The sequence below is a fragment of the Urocitellus parryii genome, chromosome 6 (assembly GCF_045843805.1).
Source record: "Urocitellus parryii isolate mUroPar1 chromosome 6, mUroPar1.hap1, whole genome shotgun sequence".
In the NCBI taxonomy this organism is placed as follows: Eukaryota; Metazoa; Chordata; class Mammalia; order Rodentia; family Sciuridae; genus Urocitellus; species Urocitellus parryii.
Window position 1 is genome coordinate 125737651 of NC_135536.1, and position 12365 is coordinate 125750015.

General features: G+C 38.9%; 3 pseudogenes; all 3 read right to left on the reverse strand.

Moving 5' to 3' along the window:
• Positions 1-1802: 1802 nt before the first annotated feature.
• On the reverse strand, positions 1803-1886 carry LOC144255576 (small nucleolar RNA SNORD116; annotated as a pseudogene).
• Positions 1887-5826: 3940 nt separating this feature from the next.
• Positions 5827-5910, reverse strand: LOC144255577 (small nucleolar RNA SNORD116; annotated as a pseudogene).
• Positions 5911-9847: 3937 nt separating this feature from the next.
• LOC144255578 (small nucleolar RNA SNORD116) lies at positions 9848-9931 on the reverse strand (annotated as a pseudogene).
• Positions 9932-12365: the final 2434 nt, after the last annotated feature.

Below are 12365 nucleotides of genomic sequence, written 5' to 3' on the forward strand. Positions count from 1 at the left end.
TATAAGATCCATCACCAAATATATGAAAAAATACTCATCTTCTCTAGCAATCAGAGAAATGCAAATCAAAACTACTCTAAGAGATCATCTCAGTCCAGTCAGAAAGGCAGCTATTATGACGACAAACAACAACACGTGTTGGCAAGGACGTAGGGAAAATGGTACACTCACACATTGCTGGTGGGAGTGCAAAGTGGTGCAGCCCCTTTGGAAAGCAGTATGGACATTCCTTGGAAATCGGGGAATGGAACACCATTTGACTATTCCTCTTCTCGGACTATACCCAAAGGACTTAAAAACAACAGACTGCAGGGACACAGCCACATCAATGTTTATAGCAGCATGATTCCCAATAGCTAGACCGTGGAAGCAACCTATAAGTCCTTCAGAGGATGAATGGATAAAAAAATGTGGCATAACACAATGGAATATTACTCAGCATGAAAAACAGAACAAAGTCATGGCATTTGTAGGGAAACGGATGGCGTTGGAGAAGATCATGCTATGTGAAGTCAGCCAATGCCCCAAACACAAATGCCGAATGTTTTCTATTATATAGGGGGGGGGGTGACTCATAGTGGGGTAGAGAGGGAGAGCATGGGAGGATTAGTTTGGTTGTAGACAGGGAAGTGGGTAAGAAGGAAAGGGAGGGGAGAGGGGATTAGCAAGGATGGTAGAATGTGATGGTCTTCATGATACAAGTACATGTATGAAAACTTGTATTGGGTGTCAACATACCTTATATACAAACAGAGATACGAGAAATTGATATATATATATGTGTATTAAGAATTGTTATGCCAAGAAAAGCACATGTATAATGGTATAAATTGCCGTGAACATACTTTATATACAGAGACAGGAAAAATTGTGCTCTATATGTGTAATAAGGAATGTAATGCATTCCACTGTTGTCGTGTATTTGGAAATTATAATAAAATCAATAAAAAGGAAACGTAGCACATTATAAAACAAGGAATACAATCTGACAAAAAAGAATGAAATCCTATTGAGTGTGAAATGAATGGAAGAGATCATATTATTAAGTGAAATAAGACATGCACAGAAAAAATAGTACCATATGCTCTCTTTCATGGGTGGAAACTAAAAGTAGATTGCATAGAAGCTGAGAGTCCAATGGTGTTTACTGGAGGTTTGCGAGAGTACAGGAAGAGGAAGGTATGGAGAATATTGATTAATAGGGACTAAGTTGCAGTTATATAGGCCTAAGAAGTTCTGTTATACACAGTTGGGTGACCGCAGATAATAATGAACTTCACATTTCAAAAATTGAGGAGAAAGGAATTTTGAAATATTTTGCACACAGAAATGATAAATACTTGAGAGGACAGGTATATTTAACCTGATTTAATCCCAATACAAGGTATTCATGTAATAAAATGTGCTAGTACGTACATTTTTTATGTATCCGTTTGAAAATAAACTTAAAAATAACATTGCAATACTTTGAAAAAGAAGAAAATGGTCTGAATGTTTCAAATGCAACCACAGCTACTTTCACAGTGTTCATTATGTGTGACCTTGTCCCTAGCATTCCTATACCATTCATATACCTGAGAAGCAGGTATATGAATGCTCTGGTCAAGCACTCAGAGGAGTGCAATGTAACACCACTACGCCAAATTCAAAAAGAGCTCTCTGTAATTTTTTTTTTATCCTAACCTAATATAAGGAAGATAGTTTTCTAATACCTTATTGCTTATGGGTCCCACTGTCTGAACACCTGAATTCCCCCCGCCCCGCCCCTGCCACCCCTGTCTGCCTGGCAGAGTCCCCATGCTGGACCTCAGCTCACAGAAGTGGTTTGGTCACTCATTTTGTTCAGATTCCAACAAGATCCATTTTTTGTAAGTCATCATTGGTCCAGGCACATTGAATAAAATGGACCCTGAGCCTAAGGTATGTGGCAGCTACTGATCACCCAGGCTTTTGTCATTCTGGGACACATGGACCCACACTCTTCAATCATGGAGCCCTGCATCACAGTTAAGGACCATTCCCATGGCTGTCTATCAGAGCTACAGTCCAATGCCATTGGAGTGATATGATTCCATAGGAGGAATGTTAGTATCTTCAGGAAAAGATGCTTACCATGAGCAAATTACCACATCAAACTATGAGCATAGAAGCACTTGAGAATAATTAAGCTGAATTCTTCTCAAACTCTCTTCCATGTCACCTTGCAAGAGGAAGAAATAAACCTTGTCATACAATCTACGCTTGGCCCACGTTGATCTGTGGAAACACAGTAAATATGTTTGTTCCTTAGTACCCATGTGAGTTTGTACAAGGATACCCAGAAGACACCAAAATCTGAGGATGCTCAAGCCCCTTATTGTTTATAATATCCAAATACAAGTAAATGCCGCATAAATTACACCCATTGTGATTATTTGCATTGTTTAGAGAATAATGACAAGACAAAATTCTAGGGTACAAGTTCAGTAGCAATTTTTTCCCCCAAATGTCTGATTGAACCACAGATAAGTATGATAAGTTGTATATGGTTAATTCTATATGTAACAATGGCAAGTTCATGAATCCATTTATCCATCATGGAAAGACGGGGTAGTTTACTATGTCCTCGCACTTACAACATACTGGCATATTATTCTACTAGCATTATTCCCATATGCCAAAGAGAGGAGGTAGGAAATCTCTTGAAAAAAGAGACAGACATATCAGATGTCTCATAAGATTATTAATACCTCCTGTTTGGGTATTAATAAAACCAATTACATTCATGATTACTTGTAACATAAACATGACCAATGAAAATATGTTTTCATTTATTTAGAGCTGTGAGGCTGCAAAACAAACCTAGGGCTTCATGCACACTACAATGGCATTCTATCACTGAGCTAACCCCCAAACTGAACAGGGTACATGTTAAACATTCCGGCTGGAGGTATAGTTCAGTGCCTAGCATGTGTGATGCCCTGAGTTCAACTTCCAGAAACACACACACACACACATACACACACACACACACACACACACACACACACACAGAAATTGTCATGTTATCTCAGAAACTGGTGTTTTCATCCATTGAAGATACAGAAGTTGATAAAAAGTGGCCAGCACAGTAGTTCTATGTTGTGGCCGGATTACCAACCTGAGGTTAGGAAGCTTGCTACATAGAAAACCATTGTCTGACAGATGCACATTGGAGATAAAGAAAATAGGTTTTATTGAGGATGCCGGTAATCTGGAAGGAGCCAGACATTTTAATGTCTCCAGATATCACCTTAAAGTCTTTAAGGAAATGGGGAATATTTATATGAGAAACAGATTAGGGACAACATGCAGAAACCAGCATTTCCCAGGACCACGAGTTAAGAAAGCAGCACTGACCAGAGGAGATAAACTTCTAATGACAGTCTTCTCTGGTCTGGAGGGAAAATGCTCCAGGATGCAGAGTAAAGAATATATCCTGGGAATGAGAAACAACAAGAAACCAAGATGGAGTCACTGATGGCAATATCCAGTTTTAGCAGAAATAATTCTGAGAGCTTCTAAGGCACTGGAGAAAAGATAGCATCTTCAACAAATGGTGCTAGGTAAATGGGAAATCCCTATGCAACAAAATGAAATTGAAACCTTATCTCTCACCATGCACGAAACTTACCTCAAAATGGATCAAGGACCTAGGAGTTAAACCAGAGACTCTGTGTCTAATAGAAGAAAAAGTAGGCCCTAATCTTCAGAATGTGGGATTAGGCCCCTCACTTCCTTAATAAGACAGCTATAGCACAAGAATTAAAAGTAAGTATCAATAAATGGGATTGATTCAAACTAAAAAGTTGTTCTCCTCAAAAGAAACAATCTGAGAGAGCCTACATCCTAGGAGCATTCTAGTGCTCACACATCAGATAGAGCACTGATCTCTAAAGTATATAAAGAACTCAACAAGCTAAGCACCAAAAAAAACCCCAAATAACCCAATCAAAAAATGGGCAAAAAACATGAACAGACACTTCTCAGAAGAGGATATAAGATCCATCACCAAATATATGAAAAAATACTCATCTTCTCTAGCAATCAGAGAAATGCAAATCAAAACTACTCTAAGAGATCATCTCAGTCCAGTCAGAAAGGCAGCTATTATGACGACAAACAACAACACGTGTTGGCAAGGACGTAGGGAAAATGGTACACTCACACATTGCTGGTGGGAGTGCAAAGTGGTGCAGCCCCTTTGGAAAGCAGTATGGACATTCCTTGGAAATCGGGGAATGGAACACCATTTGACTATTCCTCTTCTCGGACTATACCCAAAGGACTTAAAAACAACAGACTGCAGGGACACAGCCACATCAATGTTTATAGCAGCATGATTCCCAATAGCTAGACCGTGGAAGCAACCTATAAGTCCTTCAGAGGATGAATGGATAAAAAAATGTGGCATAACACAATGGAATATTACTCAGCATGAAAAACAGAACAAAGTCATGGCATTTGTAGGGAAACGGATGGCGTTGGAGAAGATCATGCTATGTGAAGTCAGCCAATGCCCCAAACACAAATGCCGAATGTTTTCTCTGATATAGGGGGGGGGTGACTCATAGTGGGGTAGAGAGGGAGAGCATGGGAGGATTAGTTTGGTTGTAGACAGGGAAGTGGGTAAGAAGGAAAGGGAGGGGAGAGGGGATTAGCAAGGATGGTAGAATGTGATGGTCTTCATGATACAAGTACATGTATGAAAACTTGTATTGGGTGTCAACATACCTTATATACAAACAGAGATACGAGAAATTGTGATATATATGTGTATTAAGAATTGTAATGCCAAAAAAAGCACATGTATAATGGTATAAATTGCCGTGAACATACTTTATATACAGAGACAGGAAAAATTGTGCTCTATATGTGTAATAAGGAATGTAATGCATTCCACTGTTGTCGTGTATTTGGAAATTATAATAAAATCAATAAAAAGGAAACGTAGCACATTATAAAACAAGGAATACAATCTGACAAAAAAGAATGAAATCCTATTGAGTGTGAAATGAATGGAAGAGATCATATTATTAAGTGAAATAAGACATGCACAGAAAAAATAGTACCATATGCTCTCTTTCATGGGTGGAAACTAAAAGTAGATTGCATAGAAGCTGAGAGTCCAATGGTGTTTCCTGGAGGTTTGCGAGAGTACAGGAAGAGGAAGGTATGGAGAATATTGATTAATAGGGACTAAGTTGCAGTTATATAGGCCTAAGAAGTTCTGTTATACACAGTTGGGTGACCGCAGATAATAATGAACTTCACATTTCAAAAATTGAGGAGAAAGGAATTTTGAAATATTTTGCACACAGAAATGATAAATATTTGAGAGGACAGGTATATTTAACCTGATTTAATCCCAATACAAGGTATTCATGTAATAAAATGTTACATGGTACCCCCCTAGTACGTACATTTTGTATGTATCCGTTTGAAAATAAACTTAAAAATAACATTGCAATACTTTGAAAAAGAAGAAAATGGTCTGAATGTTTCAAATGCAACCACAGCTACTTTCACAGTGTTCATTATGTGTGACCTTGTCCCTAGCATTCCTATACCATTCATATACCTGAGAAGCAGGTATATGAATGCTCTGGTCAAGCACTCAGAGGAGTGCAATGTAACACCACTACGCCAAATTCAAAAAGAGCTCTCTGTAATTTTTTTTTATCCTAACCTAATATAAGGAAGATAGTTTTCTAATACCTTATTGCTTATGGGTCCCACTGTCTGAACACCTGAATTCCCCCCGCCCCGCCCCTGCCACCCCTGTCTGCCTGGCAGAGTCCCCATGCTGGACCTCAGCTCACAGAAGTGGTTTGGTCACTCATTTTGTTCAGATTCCAACAAGATCCATTTTTTGTAAGTCATCATTGGTCCAGGCACATTGAATAAAATGGACCCTGAGCCTAAGGTATGTGGCAGCTACTGATCACCCAGGCTTTTGTCATTCTGGGACACATGGACCCACACTCTTCAATCATGGAGCCCTGCATCACAGTTAAGGACCATTCCCATGGCTGTCTATCAGAGCTACAGTCCAATGCCATTGGAGTGATATGATTCCATAGGAGGAATGTTAGTATCTTCAGGAAAAGATGCTTACCATGAGCAAATTACCACATCAAACTATGAGCATAGAAGCACTTGAGAATAATTAAGCTGAATTCTTCTCAAACTCTCTTCCATGTCACCTTGCAAGAGGAAGAAATAAACCTTGTCATACAATCTACGCTTGGCCCACGTTGATCTGTGGAAACACAGTAAATATGTTTGTTCCTTAGTACCCATGTGAGTTTGTACAAGGATACCCAGAAGACACCAAAATCTGAGGATGCTCAAGCCCCTTATTGTTTATAATATCCAAATACAAGTAAATGCCGCATAAATTACACCCATTGTGATTATTTGCATTGTTTAGAGAATAATGACAAGACAAAATTCTAGGGTACAAGTTCAGTAGCAATTTTTTCCCCCAAATGTCTGATTGAACCACAGATAAGTATGATAAGTTGTATATGGTTAATTCTATATGTAACAATGGCAAGTTCATGAATCCATTTATCCATCATGGAAAGACGGGGTAGTTTACTATGTCCTCGCACTTACAACATACTGGCATATTATTCTACTAGCATTATTCCCATATGCCAAAGAGAGGAGGTAGGAAATCTCTTGAAAAAAGAGACAGACATATCAGATGTCTCATAAGATTATTAATACCTCCTGTTTGGGTATTAATAAAACCAATTACATTCATGATTACTTGTAACATAAACATGACCAATGAAAATATGTTTTCATTTATTTAGAGCTGTGAGGCTGCAAAACAAACCTAGGGCTTCATGCACACTACAATGGCATTCTATCACTGAGCTAACCCCCAAACTGAACAGGGTACATGTTAAACATTGCGGCTGGAGGTATAGTTCAGTGCCTAGCATGTGTGATGCCCTGAGTTCAACTTCCAGAAACACACACACACACACATACACACACACACACACACACACACACACGCAGAAATTGTCATGTTATCTCAGAAACTGGTGTTTTCATCCTTTGAAGATACAGAAGTTGATAAAAAGTGGCTAGCTCAGTAGTTCTATGTTGTGGCCGGATTACCAACCTGAGGTTAGGAAGCTTGCTACATAGAAAACCATTGTCTGACAGATGCACATTGGAGATAAAGAAAATAGGTTTTATTGAGGATGCCGGTAATCTGGAAGGAGCCAGACGTTTTAATGTCTCCAGATATCACCTTAAAGTCTTTAAGGAAATGGGGAATATTTATATGAGAAACAGATTAGGGACAACATGCAGAAACCAGCATTTCCCAGGACCACGAGTTAAGAAAGCAGCACTGACCAGAGGAGATAAACTTCTAATGACAGTCTTCTCTGGTCTGGAGGGAAAATGCTCCAGGATGCAGAGTAAAGAATATATCCTGGGAATGAGAAACAACAAGAAACCAAGATGGAGTCACTGATGGCAATATCCAGTTTTAGCAGAAATAATTCTGAGAGCTTCTAAGGCACTGGAGAAAAGATAGCATCTTCAACAAATGGTGCTGGGTAAATGGGAAATCCCTATGCAACAAAATGAAATTGAAACCTTATCTCTCACCATGCACGAAACTTACCTCAAAATGGATCAAGGACCTAGGAGTTAAACCAGAGACTCTGTGTCTAATAGAAGAAAAAGTAGGCCCTAATCTTCAGAATGTGGGATTAGGCCCCTCACTTCCTTAATAAGACAGCTATAGCACAAGAATTAAAAGTAAGTATCAATAAATGGGATTGATTCAAACTAAAAAGTTGTTCTCCTCAAAAGAAACAATCTGAGAGAGCCTACATCCTAGGAGCATTCTAGTGCTCACACATCAGATAGAGCACTGATCTCTAAAGTATATAAAGAACTCAACAAGCTAAGCACCAAAAAAAAAAAAAAAACCAAATAACCCAATCAATAAATGGGCAAAAAACATGAACAGACACTTCTCAGAAGAGGATATAAGATCCATCACCAAATATATGAAAAAATACTCATCTTCTCTAGCAATCAGAGAAATGCAAATCAAAACTACTCTAAGAGATCATCTCAGTCCAGTCAGAAAGGCAGCTATTATGACGACAAACAACAACACGTGTTGGCAAGGACGTAGGGAAAATGGTACACTCACACATTGCTGGTGGGAGTGCAAAGTGGTGCAGCCCCTTTGGAAAGCAGTATGGACATTCCTTGGAAATCGGGGAATGGAACACCATTTGACTATTCCTCTTCTCGGACTATACCCAAAGGACTTAAAAACAACAGACTGCAGGGACACAGCCACATCAATGTTTATAGCAGCATGATTCCCAATAGCTAGACCGTGGAAGCAACCTATAAGTCCTTCAGAGGATGAATGGATAAAAAAATGTGGCATAACACAATGGAATATTACTCAGCATGAAAAACAGAACAAAGTCATGGCATTTGTAGGGAAACGGATGGCGTTGGAGAAGATCATGCTATGTGAAGTCAGCCAATGCCCCAAACACAAATGCCGAATGTTTTCTCTGATATAGGGGGGGGGGCGGTGACTCATAGTGGGGTAGAGAGGGAGAGCATGGGAGGATTAGTTTGGTTGTAGACAGGGAAGTGGGTAAGAAGGAAAGGGAGGGGAGAGGGGATTAGCAAGGATGGTAGAATGTGATGGTCTTCATGATACAAGTACATGTATGAAAACTTGTATTGGGTGTCAACATACCTTATATACAAACAGAGATACGAGAAATTGATATATATATATATGTGTATTAAGAATTGTTATGCCAAGAAAAGCACATGTATAATGGTATAAATTGCCGTGAACATACTTTATATACAGAGACAGGAAAAATTGTGCTCTATATGTGTAATAAGGAATGTAATGCATTCCACTGTTGTCGTGTATTTGGAAATTATAATAAAATCAATAAAAAGGAAACGTAGCACATTATAAAACAAGGAATACAATCTGACAAAAAAGAATGAAATCCTATTGAGTGTGAAATGAATGGAAGAGATCATATTATTAAGTGAAATAAGACATGCACAGAAAAAATAGTACCATATGCTCTCTTTCATGGGTGGAAACTAAAAGTAGATTGCATAGAAGCTGAGAGTCCAATGGTGTTTACTGGAGGTTTGCGAGAGTACAGGAAGAGGAAGGTATGGAGAATATTGATTAATAGGGACTAAGTTGCAGTTATATAGGCCTAAGAAGTTCTGTTATACACAGTTGGGTGACCGCAGATAATAATGAACTTCACATTTCAAAAATTGAGGAGAAAGGAATTTTGAAATATTTTGCACACAGAAATGATAAATACTTGAGAGGACAGGTATATTTAACCTGATTTAATCCCAATACAAGGTATTCATGTAATAAAATGTGCTAGTACGTACATTTTTTATGTATCCGTTTGAAAATAAACTTAAAAATAACATTGCAATACTTTGAAAAAGAAGAAAATGGTCTGAATGTTTCAAATGCAACCACAGCTACTTTCACAGTGTTCATTATGTGTGACCTTGTCCCTAGCATTCCTATACCATTCATATACCTGAGAAGCAGGTATATGAATGCTCTGGTCAAGCACTCAGAGGAGTGCAATGTAACACCACTACGCCAAATTCAAAAAGAGCTCTCTGTAATTTTTTTTTATCCTAACCTAATATAAGGAAGATAGTTTTCTAATACCTTATTGCTTATGGGTCCCACTGTCTGAACACCTGAATTCCCCCCGCCCCGCCCCTGCCACCCCTGTCTGCCTGGCAGAGTCCCCATGCTGGACCTCAGCTCACAGAAGTGGTTTGGTCACTCATTTTGTTCAGATTCCAACAAGATCCATTTTTTGTAAGTCATCATTGGTCCAGGCACATTGAATAAAATGGACCCTGAGCCTAAGGTATGTGGCAGCTACTGATCACCCAGGCTTTTGTCATTCTGGGACACATGGACCCACACTCTTCAATCATGGAGCCCTGCATCACAGTTAAGGACCATTCCCATGGCTGTCTATCAGAGCTACAGTCCAATGCCATTGGAGTGATATGATTCCATAGGAGGAATGTTAGTATCTTCAGGAAAAGATGCTTACCATGAGCAAATTACCACATCAAACTATGAGCATAGAAGCACTTGAGAATAATTAAGCTGAATTCTTCTCAAACTCTCTTCCATGTCACCTTGCAAGAGGAAGAAATAAACCTTGTCATACAATCTACGCTTGGCCCACGTTGATCTGTGGAAACACAGTAAATATGTTTGTTCCTTAGTACCCATGTGAGTTTGTACAAGGATACCCAGAAGACACCAAAATCTGAGGATGCTCAAGCCCCTTATTGTTTATAATATCCAAATACAAGTAAATGCCGCATAAATTACACCCATTGTGATTATTTGCATTGTTTAGAGAATAATGACAAGACAAAATTCTAGGGTACAAGTTCAGTAGCAATTTTTTCCCCCAAATGTCTGATTGAACCACAGATAAGTATGATAAGTTGTATATGGTTAATTCTATATGTAACAATGGCAAGTTCATGAATCCATTTATCCATCATGGAAAGACGGGGTAGTTTACTATGTCCTCGCACTTACAACATACTGGCATATTATTCTACTAGCATTATTCCCATATGCCAAAGAGAGGAGGTAGGAAATCTCTTGAAAAAAGAGACAGACATATCAGATGTCTCATAAGATTATTAATACCTCCTGTTTGGGTATTAATAAAACCAATTACATTCATGATTACTTGTAACATAAACATGACCAATGAAAATATGTTTTCATTTATTTAGAGCTGTGAGGCTGCAAAACAAACCTAGGGCTTCATGCACACTACAATGGCATTCTATCACTGAGCTAACCCCCAAACTGAACAGGGTACATGTTAAACATTGCGGCTGGAGGTATAGTTCAGTGCCTAGCATGTGTGATGCCCTGAGTTCAACTTCCAGAAACACACACACACACACACATACACACACACACACACACACACACACACGCAGAAATTGTCATGTTATCTCAGAAACTGGTGTTTTCATCCTTTGAAGATACAGAAGTTGATAAAAAGTGGCTAGCTCAGTAGTTCTATGTTGTGGCCGGATTACCAACCTGAGGTTAGGAAGCTTGCTACATAGAAAACCATTGTCTGACAGATGCACATTGGAGATAAAGAAAATAGGTTTTATTGAGGATGCCGGTAATCTGGAAGGAGCCAGACGTTTTAATGTCTCCAGATATCACCTTAAAGTCTTTAAGGAAATGGGGAATATTTATATGAGAAACGGATTAGGGACAACATGCAGAAACCAGCATTTCCCAGGACCACGAGTTAAGAAAGCAGCACTGACCAGAGGAGATAAACTTCTAATGACAGTCTTCTCTGGTCTGGAGGGAAAATGCTCCAGGATGCAGAGTAAAGAATATATCCTGGGAATGAGAAACAACAAGAAACCAAGATGGAGTCACTGATGGCAATATCCAGTTTTAGCAGAAATAATTCTGAGAGCTTCTAAGGCACTGGAGAAAAGATAGCATCTTCAACAAATGGTGCTAGGTAAATGGGAAATCCCTATGCAACAAAATGAAATTGAAACCTTATCTCTCACCATGCACGAAACTTACCTCAAAATGGATCAAGGACCTAGGAGTTAAACCAGAGACTCTGTGTCTAATAGAAGAAAAAGTAGGCCCTAATCTTCAGAATGTGGGATTAGGCCCCTCACTTCCTTAATAAGACAGCTATAGCACAAGAATTAAAAGTAAGTATCAATAAATGGGATTGATTCAAACTAAAAAGTTGTTCTCCTCAAAAGAAACAATCTGAGAGAGCCTACATCCTAGGAGCATTCTAGTGCTCACACATCAGATAGAGCACTGATCTCTAAAGTATATAAAGAACTCAACAAGCTAAGCACCAAAAAAAAAAAAAAAAACCAAATAACCCAATCAATAAATGGGCAAAAAACATGAACAGACACTTCTCAGAAGAGGATATAAGATCCATCACCAAATATATGAAAAAATACTCATCTTCTCTAGCAATCAGAGAAATGCAAATCAAAACTACTCTAAGAGATCATCTCAGTCCAGTCAGAAAGGCAGCTATTATGACGACAAACAACAACACGTGTTGGCAAGGACGTAGGGAAAATGGTACACTCACACATTGCTGGTGGGAGTGCAAAGTGGTGCAGCCCCTTTGGAAAGCAGTATGGACATTCCTTGGAAATCGGGGAATGGAACACCATTTGACTATTCCTCTTCTCGGACTATACCCAAAGGACTTAAAAAC